Source organism: Pelecanus crispus, chromosome 1 (assembly GCF_030463565.1).
Source record: "Pelecanus crispus isolate bPelCri1 chromosome 1, bPelCri1.pri, whole genome shotgun sequence".
In the NCBI taxonomy this organism is placed as follows: domain Eukaryota; kingdom Metazoa; phylum Chordata; class Aves; order Pelecaniformes; family Pelecanidae; genus Pelecanus; species Pelecanus crispus.
The window spans coordinates 69,843,365-69,860,259 of NC_134643.1; the positions used below are offsets into that span (position 1 = coordinate 69,843,365).

At 37.4% G+C, this 16,895-nt stretch overlaps 2 protein-coding genes across 4 annotated transcripts in view; one reads left to right on the top strand and one right to left on the bottom strand.

Moving 5' to 3' along the window:
• The window catches only part of RAD52 (RAD52 DNA repair protein), a 99,319-nt gene that overhangs the window by 30,637 nt on the left and 51,787 nt on the right, over positions 1-16,895 (bottom strand). The gene's annotated exons all lie outside the window — the stretch shown is intronic.
• ERC1 (ELKS/RAB6-interacting/CAST family member 1) overlaps positions 1-16,895 on the top strand; it is a 296,882-nt gene that overhangs the window by 1,384 nt on the left and 278,603 nt on the right. The gene's annotated exons all lie outside the window — the stretch shown is intronic.

Genomic DNA, 16,895 nt, shown 5'->3' on the forward strand with positions numbered 1-16,895 from the left:
AGTTAGAGAATAGGCAGAAGAACAGAGAATCTTGGGCATCTAGTTCTTTTGTCTTGTCCCTCTTGAAAACATCCCTAAATTAGAATAAAACGGAGAGGCTGGTTAAAATTGAGGTCTCTTTGTAGTCAGCGCTACTTATTAAAAGCTTTTTTTAAATTTTCCCACCTAGACCTTCTTGCTAGCTTAATCCTGAAGTACCTACTTGTCTTTGAGTTAGTGTCCTCCTGTTTAGTTGTTTCTGACCAAATGTGAGCTAGGCATCTCTCTGGTAAGAAACCTAACTATTCTTATGGAAAACAGGCCCAGCGTCCAACTCCAAAAGTTTCCTGAAATGTTAAGTCAGCTTTCACCATGACAAAATTACTTTCCCTATTGAGTTTTTTAAATATCCAAGAAAGTTTAATGAAATAGTTTCCATAATTCAAGCGTGATCATGTTCTTGAAGCTCTTAAGGTATACTTGCTATTTTAGGCAGCACTTCTTTTTTAAAATTTGCTTTAGAAGGTGGAGGGGAGAGGGAAACTGCTGGTGGAAAAAAATAGTGCTAGTAGTACTTGATATGTTATACTCTACTTTCAGGTGACCTGTCTGAAATAGTAGATTCCTTTTGGTTAGTGATAATCTGCCACACTGAAGCTGTCTGAGATTTTCTTTTCACTTTTTAAAGAACTGAGTTGAAGAAAGTAAGGTGCTTTTCCTGAGTTAGTATGAAATAAATTAATGAACTTGTCATATAGTTTTATGGCTGTATTCTTACTGAATGGTAAGTATCACAACATGAGATTTGTTAATGTGTGCAACATTTCATATTCATTTTCGTATGTCTTCTTGGAGTGAAGAAAACCTAAAGTTAAATAATTTTTATTAAAAAAGTAGGATTTCCTTAGGAGGAGTAATCCAGTGAAAATTTGAGTTATAGTGGTACAGTACCAGTATAATGAATACATGGAATACCATTCACTCAACTTTCTGATGCTCTTTGTATTTCAGCTGCAGGTAAGTATTTTAATTCTCAGATTCTTTTCATTTTTAAGTCTGGTTTGCATACTGAAGAGAATGTCTTGGAAAGTAATAAATTTTTTTCTGAAATCAGTTGAGGATGCTGTGGAAATCTTGCAAGAAAAATGCAATGAATGTATGGTTTAGAATGGATTAAGCAGTTACTAAGTATGTGTAGATTGGAGAACAGTGACTCTGCTATCTGAGTTGGTTTTTTCCTTGTCTTTCCTTTATCCCCTAATTAAACATTTACAGATATTTCCAGGCTGCTGTTCTCTAGGCAATCACTATAATTACTAGCATGCTGGTAGAATTGTATAACTTTGGTCCAAAAAAAGAAGGGTGCAATTTAAAAGTAAAAGGGTATTATTGCAATGAGCTGTAAAAACTAAGAATGCTAATTAATAGATTATAGTTAGCTAACACTGTGTCCTAATTAAACTCGGAATTCATTATGTCTTCTATAGCCTTTTGGAGTTGGTCACTTCAGCCCTTTATAAGGAAGATCAGTTTAATAGGATTTACTGTAATTAAACAGACTTCTCTGTTTAGACACTGAACAAGGGATTTCTCTGATCTGTTGGGGGACCAGAAAAATCTCTTCATTACCCCTCCAGCCTCCCCATAAAACGAGTTCCAGTATAATTGAGGGAACTGGTGTTTTAGACCTCAATAGGAGTATTTCAGCACATCACTTTTAATAAAGACTTCTCTCATGGGCAGAACTTGTGCTTTATATTAAGTTTAGCTAAGGCCAAATGCATTGTTAAAAATTGACTCAGCTCATGGAGCTAAGATGCTGGCTGACTCATGCCATTATGTGATAGTCATCTTAATCTCTTTGCTGTGATCTTGGCTCTTTATTCCTCTATGCACATTTGATTGTCCCTGATTGTATTTTTTACTGCTGTTCCTGTCACCTCAACTTTGAATGATTGAATTGCCGCTTGGTTTTGGAAGTTGTTAAAAATATGTGAAAATGTGAGCTCTGTTTGATTGCTACCTCAGCCTCCTGTGAAAAATGCACTGCTGTCTTTGGATTTTCTTTCCCATTTCTTGGGAACATGTGCAAATAAATCACAATTATTGATGTATTGCTTACTGATTTCCAAGAAATTTTCTGGATTCAATAAAGATCAGAGAATAAATAGGGAGATTAAAGAGCATGCTACCTGTCCTGAGGCAGTCACATCTCTCTTTGGCTGTCATCTTAGGGCAATAGGTAGCAGGGATGTCTTGGATATAATACTGAGAATGTCATGTGCGTGCACCTATATAGCTCTCACTTGGGTTGAGAGTGCTTTAGTCTTGCTCAGTTATGGTGTTTTCACCAGTTGTGGTGCAACACAGCTGTATTCATCTGCTACTCTGAGCAAATACTACAGCTGTGGAGTGTTAGCATATGCCAAACTTTGTTTTCATCCTTTGTTGTTGATCTTGAAGAGGCAGAAAATCCTTTCTTTTCATAAATGGGGAATGTCATTGTCATCTCATTTTGAAGAGCTCAAAACTAAACATGGAAAGTATTCCTGTAGTTAACATAGGTTCTTGGAAAAATAGAACAGTTTCCAGTGCAGTGTGGATTAGTTAACCCATTATACTTGCAAGAAGCCAAAAGGAGAGTGCAAATGATTTCTCGAAGGTTAACAAAGCCATGCGTATCCAAGGAGGAACTAATGGAGCCAATAAACAGGAGCTTGTTTTTGGCATGGTATCACTCTCCTCAGCATGCTTTAGTAGGAACTGTATTTTTCTGTGTTGAAAAATAATTTTTTTTTAGTGTGTGTGTGGTTTAAAGTTTCCCTGGAAATGTCTTCATCAGAATCCAGAAGAGGGAGGGAAAGACAGTAAGTATCTTTTGCACTTGAATAGAAATAATTTCCCTAAAAACTGGACCATGGTGGACTATGTGGAACTCAAGAACAAAGGAATTCCTCTCAGCTGAAACTTGCTTATAACAAGGTGATTGCCCATTAAAATAAGTAGTTCAATGCAAATTTGATGTCTAACACCCTGCATTGAAATTTCCCACATTTGACTGATCTACATTTAAGATCTGATTTATGCTTCAGCTGAAATAATGTAGTACTGCTGAAAACATCTTTTTACTTTGATGTATTTCTGTGGTCTTTTTGTGGTTAGAGGCCTTGGATGTCTGAGTGAGAGAGTTTAACCAAGAAAATATTTCTGAAAGGAATTTCACCTTGCTTGGGGTAAGCACTTGAAGAACATTCTACTTTATTGTGATGGAGGAGTCTGATGGTTGTACTCCAGCGTTTCATCAGTGTTGTTCTCCGGACTTCTTTGATTGCATCCTCACAGTCAGAAGTACTCTCCATTTCATGGTAGTGTGGAATGAGCATCTTGCTTTTTAAAATACAGTTGTCCATGTGTTAGCCTCTTAAAGGTGTTGGGTGCTGCTGTTGTGAGACTGGCTGAGCTTCTAATGAGTACATTCTTCCTCTGAAAATCAGATTAATTCTCACTTCTCCATTGATTTAATTTTTTTTTTTAATTATATTAAACAAATGGCTTTGATGTGTCTTAGTACTGTGTCATTCTAATACTAGTACCATTCCTGAGTTGGTATTAGTTGACAGAAAGCTAGACTTTCTCCCATTATGGATGTTTAATTGTGCCGTATGCGGTTCGATAGTCATTGCTTAAAGGCATTATCCGTATCCCACAGCGTCACACTTAAACAATTCTTTCAATGGCAGCTATCTGTTGGCTCTCTAGAACAGAGGTTCCCTCTATCTTTCCCCAGTTGCAGCATGAAATTATAACTTAATTCTCTTTTAGAATAACTCAAAACTATCTCCTCAAGAGTGCTTGATGTGTGAGGCATTTATCAAGTTGCAGCACTTTGTAGTGACTTCACAAATTGTTATGTAATTGCCCTGTGTTCCATCTTTTTGCAATTCTATAAGGAAATAAAATTAGACTCTTTGTGCTTATTTAGGTTCCCCGATGTTCCTTTTCTCCCATGTTTCTTATTGAGGTAGAATCTAATACCTTGGCTTGCTTTGAACTGTAGTATAGGCTGAACAGCTGGTCCCTATTTGATCCATTAAACATACAAGGGGAATACTACCAACTTAAAAGCAGCTTGTAGTAAAGTAGGTGACGTCAGTGGTACTGTGGAACTTAATAGTTTAACTGTGCTTTTTGCTATTAAGCTAGGGAAGGGATTGCTTTAAATTCTGGTCCTCCCTTATAGGTATTGAGACTGTTCAGACATTATGCTCCTAACTAGGGTTGCAGTGTATTATTCCGCCATTCAGTATGTACATTGCTGAAAAATCTTGTCTGTGTTATTGCGTTTCTCTAGAAGCCATTGTCTCTTTTGGCATTATCGCATTTCTGGTGTTTGAGTTGCTAACTTCTTCCCTTAAGTCTTCTTGCTTTCTAAAGTATGAACTAGGTAGCTTGAAACTCTGTAAGGCTCTGGTTTGGAACAGATGTTCACTCAGTGAACAGTTGAACCATGATTGACGACAGCAATAACAGAGGTACTCCTACATTATAGTTCATTTTAGGAGAGGTCTTGTACTGTTATTATAGCTTTCTAATACCAGATCTAGTATTCTTATGTGTCTTTCTTACTCTGTGTGTTACTGATGTAAGTAGAAAGGAGAGGAGCACTTTTGATGGAACTGCCAGTCTATGGAATAAGCACTGAAGTTGTATTAATAATATGTATGCCTGTCTTCATGGATGCCTCCAAGGCCAAAACCTGAAATAGAGCTTTTTTTAACTCTCTTCAATTTGATGATATTAGAAAGCCTCATAGACTTGAAAATGATACAGCAGAGTGGGCCGCCATGACTAAACTGTTAGTTGGAAAGAACAATTTTTGTTCTGCCAAATAGGTATCTAAGGTCCTGTTAGCAGTCTGTATAACGCTTGAGACATTAGTAAGACAGAGAAACTTCTTGTATTTAGGATAAATATATATATGTATATTCTGAGATAAGAGCTAGAGACCGAAAGAGTTTAGAGGAGACGTTTCTGTATCCTGAAAGCTATTACTGTATTGCGTAAGTTTTTCAAGAGCAGTCGTGCCAGCTCTCTGAATTACTAATTGAAGAAAGAAACATTGTGAAATGCCACTTTAGCCTCAGCGGGCAGGAGGGGAAAAAGAGAATAAACTTGGTAGTGTTCTAGATATTCCAGTGTATGACTCCTTTGAATTCATTTTGTACATACACTTGTGTTTAGTGAAGACAAGATACCCGTGTTTTTGGTAATAGTGATTTGTGGTGATTTGAGCTCTTTGACAGAAATCAGATTACAACAGATTGTCAGCAGGTAAGTGTAGCTATTTGGGATTACACTATTCTTTTTTCCTGCATGGATAATGCTTTGTAGTTTCTCTGCATAATTTTTGGCATAATCTGATGATCAGAGGGAAAAATGACTGCATCAGCTAAATGTAGGGGATCATAATTGTATCTCCATTTTTTCCTTGAAGATAACCTTGAAAAGAATGTCTTTTCAGCAAAATTTGGTTTCATAACCCACGAGGTCTATGTAAGTATATTTTTATATAGTATTTGGAGATTTATATTGGGTCCTCTCGGAAAGACCAGAGTCACCTTTTGTAGTGGGAAGAAATACAAGGACAAAGTGTAGTTAGTTTCCTTCTGTGTTTATATCCAAGTGATTTGCTTAGTGCTTGCAGTAGTAGTACCTTGGACTGTGAAGCAGAAATGGGTTTTTTTGGTTATATTAGGAGCCTTAAGAAGCAGGTGGCAATGATCAGTTTTTGTAAAGCTCCATTCTAACATAGAGATCGTAGTAAATCACCAAAAAACCCCTTGATTTAGTGATTGTTCTTTTTACTGTTGAAATGCTTTGTAACTCAATCATGCCCTGTTGTTATATTGTGTTTTGTACAGTCACTTTTGCTTCCAAAGAATATTAAATACTCTGTTTTCCTTTATCCTAAGGAAACTTTTTTTTTTTCTATTTATAACCTTGGACTAAACACCAAAAACTTTTGTACTGATTGGGAGAATTTGGGGCATGCCAATATACACCATGTTTTGCAATTGCGGAGTCAGTTTTTATATTTAAACCATAAGGAAAAGAAAGAATCCATGGAAGGATTCACTATCAACATCTAGATCAGTATTTGAAGAGACCTCATGATAATTTGAATTTTTGTCAATTGACCTTCATTAAGAAAGTCTTATGGATTCACCCTAGGAAGAAACTGGACTTAAAAAAAAAAACCAAAACCAAACACCAAAATGCAACAAACCACAAAAAACCAACAAAAATAAACAAACCAAACCCCCAAACGCCAAAAGCATAAAATTGTCATCTTATTGTATGTGTGCTCATTGAAATGAATGTGATCAGATGACAAAATACTGGCATAGAACACCATTAGGAGTGCTTCTAGTGATCATTGCATTAGAAATTGGAGGAGTTAAACTTATAACAGTTACAGGAATAAATACCATGTGACTGGCTTCTTCAGTTTAATTTTAGCAACTTCGTTTGTAAACTGGAATGCTAAGTAATGTACTGTCATCGGTAAACCTAGGATTTTGATGGCTGTTGCATTTAAAGTGTTTATTCATCTATATACAAGCTTTTAGGGTTTTTTTAATTTATGTAATACTACTTTTTCCTGTTGTTATTTAAATGACTCAAGTGTGTGTGGAGTGAGCTGCTTTTGCTCTTCATTGGGTAGGGGCTGCTCGTCCAGGATTCCCTTGAAAAGGAGAGAAAAATGATTTAGTCCTTGTTGCTCTATGCTGCCTGCAGTTCCTGTATGGATTGCTTTCAAAATCTAATGATTGTTGTCACTATTTTGGAAAATAAATGCTATAAGCCAACAAGGGTGAGCAATTGTTTGGAGGCAGTTAGATTCTTCCAGAATTTGACTCCACAACATCAAAAGGAATTTAAAGGTAGTATATAGTTTCCTAACGTTCTCAGGCGGTTCATTGCAAGCACACAAAGTAAGACCAGGTCATAGGGGTGATGGCTTTTCTAATCTCATGCATAACATAATGAAAATACACTTTATGTTGAGGGAGGGAGAAAGGGATGGAGATCAGCTGTCCAATGAAAAGATCTTTTTCAATGCTCTGCAAATATACCACAGAGGTGGAGAATGAATTCTACTTTTTTTAAAAGGTGCTTTGTTAACGCCTGTTGCTGTATGATACCTGCATTGTTATCAGGCTCTGTAGTGTCTTGCTATACATTTCTGTTTCTACAGTGGTACCCTTTCCTGCTTCTTCCCTTCTGTTCCTCCCCTTTCACATCCCTGCCCCAGTGGGCTGGGGAGAGAAACAGGGAGACAGCCTAGGTTTGGAAAAGCAAACAAGTAATAAATGGTAGTCCAAAATTAACTAAGCCTAACCGGTATCTGTATCAAAGCTAAGTATGGTTGCGTTTTTTTCCTGGCCAATACTTACATCATCATCATCATGTTCTTATGAGCAGCACTATCAGGAGTAGGCACTTCACTAAATACTCTTTTGCAGTCTAAATGTTTCACAGATGCAGGCCTTCTACATGAGGAAGTATGCTTGACATTAAGTTTATGGATGTTTTTGATCCTTCTTGTCCGATGACCAGCTACCTTGGTTTGTTAAATTTTGAGAGCAGATGGTCTTCTAATTATATGTTGATGTGGATTCAAAAGAATACAGGGCCATGCATTTCTTCTGATCCTTTTTGTCCCTTGTTTCTGAGATTAAAACAAGTCAGCACATGAACTACCACTATTCAGAGATGAAAATCTGGTACTTAGTACAGGATCTGGTTCTTCCATAGTAGTTGATTGCTCCTGGCATTAAAAAAAAAAAAAAAAAAAAAAAAAAAAATGCAAATCCTACCTTTTTTAATGCAGTGTGATGAGACTTACATGCCTTTTTCCCTTACAGGAGTCATGAAATTGTCTGAGTAATAGTCTAGTTTTTAGTGGAATCATGTCCCAGATGGCAAATACTTGTTTTTGACTGAGGGGAGGGAAAAGCTTTCTGAACATACATTTTTGTTGTAGCATGTTGTCTTCGAGGACCTGTAAGTGCAAGAGTGCTCATCTCAGGCTTAGCTTATTGGTAGATTTGAGTTATTTTGGACCAAGAAGTCCTGTCACTGTAGATAGTGGTGTGTCTTATAGTAGACCTCCTGTCTTGCTGACTTTCCACAGTATAAGTGGATATCAGTTCTCAGATGAACAGAAATAAACCATGAAGCAGCAAAAGTAACTTGAGATGACTAGACCTCTCCTTGTTAGAGAGGCAAGATACCTGCACAGCCTATTCCAACATCTGATCTCACAACTGTAGGCCTCCGTGAGACTTACTCTTATAGCTACAACTCTTTTGAGAAATGTAAACATTTAATACTAAACGTTTGATTTGCTAAAGGACTCGGGGCATTATACCAAAGCTCTTAAGCTCTTACTAGAAATGTTATAAATATCAAAAGCAACACCACTAGCCTGCTTGGAAAGCAAAGCCTTACTGTAGGAGATTCTAATCCTCCATAGTCAATTCATGCCTTGGATCTGATCTAAAGAAGCAGTAGATTGATGAGAAAGACATCGTCTTTAAGAGTGATCATACTTCTACAACCTAGGCTAGATCCTTTCAGTGGAACTAGATATTGTGATTGAAGGTGCCTGTGTTGAACACTTTCTTACCAGTGTCCTACAAAAATGAAATTATTTTTCTGCTTTCAAGGAACTGGAAGGTGCATCTCATGCACACAAATGGAAAGTAACTGTGAGGTTTTTCTCCTCCACATAAGAAAAAGGTGGTCTTAGTTGTATTGTAGACTTAAAAAGAGTGAAGGAGTGTGTAGGATAAGATTTGCTCCTATCTCTTTTTAGGTTAGGGTTTGTTTCATGGAAGTCTTATGGGACATAGTTGTTTATCTGATCCACAAGAGATCCCTCAGTTCACAGCAAGACTTAATTATTGGTCTAGATTTTGCATCAGCTAAAAGTGTACTTACGAAGTTCCTGAAAGTGGTTTTGGCTTCTGTGGCAAGAGGTTTCAGTATTTCTTTGCTGGATGAGAAGTACGTCCATGGACAGGATGCCAAAAGCTTTAGGCTGAGGGTTAGTGCTAATAGGTGAAATGATGAATCCCAGAATAATCCTAGAAGAAGGAAATGGGCAGAAAGAACAAGCACAGTCAAGGCTTTTAATTAGGTTATTAGGAAATGCTGTGCCCTGCACTGGAGACTTAGGAAGTAACTGCCTTATTTTCCTCGACTGGATAAACATGGAGAATCAGGTTGTGCAGTGATTCATTATTCATCTCCCTTCAGTTTAGGAGTACACATGACAGTGTTGTGTTTACTAGGTAGATCACAGTTAAACACCAAAATTTCAGTGTTTTTCTGATTATGCTGCTCAGTGATCCCAATGAGGAAGGAGAGAAGAACTTTGGGAGAGGGCAGAGGGTAAAAATCCACATAATTCTTAGATCTGACCAAGTATGGCAATCTTTGAGTGCTTTACATTAGCATTAAAAATATATGGACTTTTCTGAAATCTTCCTTTTGTGTGTGTGTGTGTTAAAATTAACAGATGTAGTTGCTTCTGGAGATTAACGGTGTATGCAGAGTACATTGTACAAAAGGCCTACAACCATAGATTTGCTTTTTTTGAGGGTAGAGGAATTTCCCAGTCTTCATCAGCCTGTAGATTAGTTGAGTAAAATCAAATTATTCTGTCTATGGAAGTTTTGATTTGGAGGACAATTTTTAAGCTTTCTCCTTCAGACAGTATCGGATGGGTCAGGTTTGGTCATATGGTTGTGAGTCTGTTAATGTGTAACCATTTTAATAGATCTGTGAGCCTGGTTACTCACAGGAGGGACCTGTCTAAGGAAGCATAGGTATACTTTCATATGAGAAAGTAAATAGTGTGCTATATATGTGCAGTCAACAGCTTTTTATATGGGTGAAGAAAAATGAAAAATTCAACCATTTTGTGATCCTCTTTGCGGAGAGCCTTTGGACCTTCTGATCACTTCACCGTGTCTGGGAGGTTCCAAAGAATGGAATTATCTGCAGTAGTTTATTGGGGGGGAGACCCCAAAAAAGACCTTGTAATAAAATTAATTCCTTCAAACTCTTCTTAACACTGAATTCATTTTGATTTGAACTAGCAGATGGTTTTGACAGTAACAAAACTTTTAATAAGTATGCTTTGGCCATGATTCATGAGAAGCTCCATGTACATACTTCACCAAACAGATGAAGTTAAATGTGGGTACTACTGTGAGTGCTCAGGTTACTGTGTGTAATACCAGCGGTCGCAGCTTTTGCAGTTATGTAACATGCTAGTGAGATCCTACTAGTAGTTCCACAATTAATCCTTTATAAGCATTTTAGTTGGAAATAGTATGCCTTTTAATTACTCTTACAAAACCTGTCTTGCTTTTTTGTTTTAATTAACTAAATATGTTTATAATTTGACTTTAAAATTGGACTTTGAACTTAACATACAACAATTGAACAAATTTGATGGTTGTACTGCTGTTATGTTCTCTCTCCTCCATTCTCCTAGAAATAAGATTCAAAATCCAATGTTTGCCATTTAAAGAAGGTTCCAAGTTATCATTTCTTTCCAGGAAAAGCTTTTACTTTTTTTTTTTTCCTAAGGCTGGGAATGCATTCAAGACTAGCCTTCTAAAACTGCATGCTGTGTTTTCTCAAAGCAGAATCAATTTAGTGTGTACTTATTCAGAAATTATTCTTTTCCTTCTTTCCATGTGGCTGAATCAGCTCAAATCTGTTTGCCTTTAAGAGGTCTGAGGTCTGTCTATTTTTTGACTGTGTGAGAATTGTCATTCATTCACATTTAGTGTCACTTTTTTGTTAATTAACTGTTTATAGTGTTCATGTCAGACTTCTTTAATCTGAAAGACTGGGAACTTGTGGAAGAAATCATTAATTCACTTTCTGTTGTACTTCATACAGTTAATGTTTCCTTGTGAACTGCTGAATGCTAGACAGTCTTTGAAGACTGATCTGGAAAAAGTAGATCTGTACTTCACAGGCTGAACTTGTTAGCAGGTTATTTGGTGCAGTAAGACCTGATTATAGATAGACAGTAGTTGATGCTGGGACCACTTCATATATATGCTGTATATAATTTGGCTGTTTAACTCTTGACTAGATTTATTCTGGTCCATTGAACCAAACATTCCCCTGCACATGTGGCTTTATGCTATCTGAAGGAGTGATACTTGGTTCACTTCTTTATTTCTCCATTAGGGATTGGGGTGTGTTTGGTGTGCATGTGGAGCAGACTTTCTGTTTTAGTTTTTTCTGATTTCTGTCTAGTTCACACACACCAAAACTGTTTTGTGAAACCAACGAATACATGACAAGTAGGAACTATCTGAGGACCTTCCAAACAGTGCTGCTGCAAAATAAAAGGCTGTTTGGGATATGGTCATGTTTGTACAGCTTCTAATGCTTGAGCCTCTGAAGGAGTTTAAATACTGGTGAATTAAACATTTAAACACTCAGGAAGGTACGTGTTGTTTCCATCAATGAATGCATATTTTAAAATGTTTCCAAACCAGTAAATTGGGTTAGAGATAATGTGATTATTCAAAATCATGCAGTTAGTGGTTGTTGTAGTTTGAGATATTGGAGAATTTGTCCTCTGTGCTAACGATTAGAAAGCAAAATCACCTCCTACTTCAAAAACTGACTGGATCTATTAAGTGCTGTGAGCTCTTCAGACATGTATTCATAAGAGCTCTATAGTATGCTTAGGTTAGGCTTGAAGCAAGACATCTTTTATTTTTGCCACCTTTTCTGGAACGGTGTTGAGCTTCAGCTGTCCTGCACAGTTGACATGTATTTCTCTGTGACTAAGCAACTCAGTTAATTTTGTTAACCATCTGTGAGTGAAGGTACTAATTTTTAGGGTGCACCAATAACAAGAAGGGTCAATATGCCATATAGGCTTATGTACAACTGAAACAATGAGCTGAGATTTTGCTGCTGAGCACTTTAATTTTCTGGACTTCAAATCTGCTCGATTAGAACGTTATGAATAGCAGACTTTACTACGAAAATGTAGAAGTAATTTTTTTTCCATTCAAATGGATCATTTTAACTCAATATTTCTATATTTTCACTGCTTTTTCATTTTAAAAGGGAATGTACTATATCTTTCTTATTTTTTTTTTAAATTCTTACTGGGTGGACAGTATTTCTGCCCCTAATATTCCATTCAGTTAGGCTTCTTTTGTTGTTCTTTTAAGCTATTACAAATAGAAATAGTGATTAACTTGCAAAACTTTTTACCATATGAACTGTTGCTTATAAACCTTCACATTTTTGGAGCAATTTGAGACCTGGTAAAAAGCCTACCTTTTAATTTATGGAAGTCTCTTTCTTGACTGAATTGGGCAACAGATTTACACATAGTAGAGTAACTAGTAAGGTATTACATAATTAAAAAGGCGGAACATGACTACTTGAATTTGGTGGCTAATGGTCTCTACTAATCCTGAAGTACCTGGTTGAGGTTCTGCCAGGTATAACTGATACTTTGCATCCCTTGTACAGCACATCATAAACCTGAATAACAAGTAATGAGTGACACTGTATTAGTACTTCATCAAGTTACAAAACTGCTCTTAATGCCATAAACAGATTCAGTTTCCAGTAGGAAATGTCTTCCCTTTTAACCTTTTTTAACATGTTCTGAATTAGCATCTCTGTTTTCAGAACTTTGGTCTATTGCATCACTTTTTTCAACATTAAATCAAGAGAATAAGAACATATGTAAAACATGAAATATAAGGCATTAGAAATGTATTGTTATTAGAAGTAAATGATTGGTAATTATTAACAATACCCTCATATACAATACTTAAGTTGGTAGCTAAAATGGATGTTTTTTACTTCTAAAGTCTTTTATCTCTTCATTTGGGATCTTCTGGGCTGGTTTCCTCTTCCTTAAGCACAGTCTTTCTTTTCTCCCATCAGCATTGGGCTGGCTGTTGGGAAATGAGTAGCATAACTGTTATGTCACTTTTGATGTTGGAATCATTTAAATTGCACAAGTTCAGTTTTGTGCAACAGGTTATGGCATAAGGCACAAACATATGTATCCAAGCTACTCATTTAAATGGCTAACATGGAACAAGAAGGGCTCTGGTTTTGATGGAGTTCTTATAATGCTTCATGTTCAAAGCACTGTTTATGTTGGCTTCATAGTTACAAATGATGTATGCGTCTTATGAATGGCCAACAGTCAGGTCAACAACAGAAGACCCTGGACATCATAAATTGTAAGGAAATGTTTAACTAATTTGACAACACCTGACACAAACTCTCTGGAAAAAACATATAGCTGTTGTCTTAGCTGTATTTTTCCACTCATCTCAGTTTTCTGCTCATTCTTGATGCATCTTTAATTTCTGTAATAAAATTCCAGATCTGTTGGGCAGTATCAGTAATTACTATCGCTATGGGTTTTTTTCACATCTATTTAGTACCCTTCAGTTTCCGCACCACCTGAGGCACAGCTGGTGTTGTTAATAATGTGAGTAGATACTCAGCATATGAAGAATAAAGCAGAATCAATTCAGTATAAGTCCACCCAAATATTAGGAAGTCATGAACTTTGCAGGTATTTTTAATATAGTTCTTGGATGAAATTTGCTTTAAAATGCTGTATTTCTACTATTAATCTTCCATAACTTGTCATTGTTGTGCCCTTTTGCTGGTACTAGTTTTAGTGAGTTGAGTGAATTCTTCTGGTGAACTATGTGTCAGGGAACAGTTCTGGTTAAAGAGTGACTTAACAAAAAGGCTAATTTTTCACATGACTTTGTTCTTTAAACAGCAGTGTTGAGGGAAGTAAGATTAAAAGATAAATAAGATTAAAAGATACAACCTTAGAACTGTAAAGATATTTAGTACTGTAAAACATGTTTTGTAATGAACTCCAGAATGAAATCAATCTTGCTTATGCTGACACTCATGAATCATTTATTTCCTGCTCACAATGTCTATTTCTAGAACAGTTGGGATAGAAGTAGTAAATGAGGATTGAATTTTCTTTCAATTTTATAAACTCACTAAAAATATGCTTCAGTTTCTGAAGATTCCCATTCTTGGGCAAGTATTAAGGAAAGGGATAAAGGAGTTTTTTCTCAACTCCTTGTGGAACTGAGGGATTTCTTCAAGAACTTTTTAATGTCAAATGTAGACTAGTGTTGATGCCCAAGACAGATTACTCAATTTTTTTCAGCCTTTCCACTTGGCTTCCTACATTCTCCCACAGCATGCAAATAGAGAGATGACATACCTGAACAAAATGTTGCATCTTTCTGTGCTATGCCAATCTGCTCAGGTACCTGAGAAGATCTTCCAGGCCTCTGTGATCAGAGGCAGTGTTCAAGGAGAAGAACTACCAGTTGTGAATAGAATGAAGGTTGAGTCAGGGATTACTTGAAAGAACTCGATCTATACAAGACCACAGGATGAATCTGAGGATGCTGAGACTGCTGTGTGATGCCACTGGAAAGCTTATTTCTATCATCTTTAAAAGACAATAGAAATTGGGGAAAGGTCTCAAACAACTGTGGAAAGGTAAATGTGGCACAATCTTCAAAACAGGCCAAAGGATGAGCCATGGAATTACAGGCTGGTGTGCCTTGCAGTATTGTAGGGTGAGTCCTTTTGGAAGACATTTCTGTGCATGTCAATGATAAGATGATGTTTGGGAACAGTCAGCGTGGATTTGTGAAGGATAAATTATGCCAGACCTCCTTGCCTCCTGTGATAAATTGTCTGGATTTTTGGATGAGGAAGGAGCAGTGGATATCATTTACCTTGTCTTTAGCAAGGCTTTCATCACTGTCTCCCACAATATTCTTGTCATTCTGGTTAGAATGCTATGCTATGGTTGGGCAGCCAGATGGATAAAAAGCTGGTTGCATGATCAAGCTCAGAGTGTCGTGATAAATGGGTTAATCACTACCCAGTTGCTTGTAACAAGCTGAGTCCTCTTTGATATCTTTATCAAAGACCTGGATGGAGGTGATACGGTCCACTTTCATTCAGATGGCAGATGACACCAAACTAGGGGGACCAGTTGATAGGCTCAGGAGCAAAGCTGCCATTCAGAGGGACCTAGTCTGCAGGAATGAGCAGACAGAAGGCTTATGAGATTCAACAAGGATGAATGGGAAGAAAGAGCACCATAGAAAGATAGAGGCTGGGGTCTGGCTGGTTAGGGAGCAGCTCTACAGAAAAGGATCTGGGGGGCCTGATGGACAGCAAGTTGAACATGATCCAGGGGTGCGTCCTGGCAATGGAGAAGTTTATTTTGAAGTGATTATCTCCTTCAGCTTGGCACTTGTTAAACCACATGTAGAATACTGTATCCAGTTTTGGGCTGCCCAATACAAAAAAAGACATCTGTAAACAAGTGAGTTCCTTGGAGGAGTACCAAAGTGGTTAGTGGGCTGAAGCACAGGCCTTGTAAGAAGAGGCTGAGGGAATGGACCTTATTTAGCTTGGAGGAGAAGAGGCTTTGGGGGGACCTAATAGCAGCCTTCCTGTACTATGAGAAGGTTATTGAGAAGATGGAACCAGGCTCTTCACATGCTGTATGGTGGCAGGATGAGAAACAATGGGCATAAATAGAAATGATAGGTTCTCATCGAATTTATGAAAAACCTTGGAGATTTTCAAGATCTGACTGGATAAAGTCCTGAGCAAGTTAGTTTAATCTCATAGCTGACTGTGCCTTGAGTAGGACGTTAACCTAGATGATCTCCTTTCCAACCTGAATTATTCTATCATAATTCTGTTTTGAAACACTGATTGGCAGAGTGTATTGTGTATGCTTAGGTTTCTAGCCAAAGTCATAAATGAACATGACTTTCTGTACTCATCTTGCTTCAGAAGGGTGTGGGAGGGGTGCTACAGGGTGTATCACTGCCAAGTTACGTATAATTGACGGTACACTGCACTGGAGAGTTTTCAAAGCCTGGCATATTGTGATTCAGTTATGTCTTCCCATAAACATACTAAAAGTCACCAGCATACTTAGGTAAAAAGTAAATGCATTTTCTGCAAGTCTTTTCTAAATGGCTGCAACAATTGTGATTATTTTGGAAAGAGATCTTTGCTTTTAATTTCTGATTAAAGCTAAGTTGGGACTGATCAAGAAGTGTATGTCTCCCACCTAGCAGTGCTTTGACTATAGGTTCACCTGTGTGAGGTGATAGAGAGAAAAAAGCGTAGAAAATTTTTAGCATTTTAGGAAGGAAGGTATTGTTCTCTGTTTCTGGGGCCACTGTTAATGTGACCTAAGTTTTCCAGTTGTCTAAACCTTGATAGTAACCCAAGATCCTTTCTTCTTTCATAGCAACGGAGCTTCCCATGTAAGTTTAGCTGGAAGAACACTGCCTAAAATATAGTAGTACTGAGTGGACTTTCAGACAACCAAAACATTGCACCCCAAAACTATACCAAGTACATTGGCAGTGCCAAGACTGGAACCTGTCTGCTTTTGTTTCCAGTATTACTGATGTGTTCTTGCTGGGCATACCAGTGCTGAGAGAATATCAGCTGCCCAGGCTTACGAGGTTGCTACAGACTCTCTGCATGTCAGTGACTAGGCTGTTCTCTTCTGGCCTGACAGCCAATGGCATCGGTACTCACCTTGTCTGTTAAAAGGAAAATTAAAGTGTGTCAGGTATGGCACTTGCTTTTGTACTTTTGCTGGCGCTACGTTCATTTTCTTCATCAAGCATGCAGGCTTTCCAGGGAGGAGTTGTAGTCCAGGTGCATTAGATCCAGGTTGACTTCAAGGCTTATGTTTGACAGTATTCCCAGAAATCCAAGGTTATTTATAAAAGCATAATTGTTGT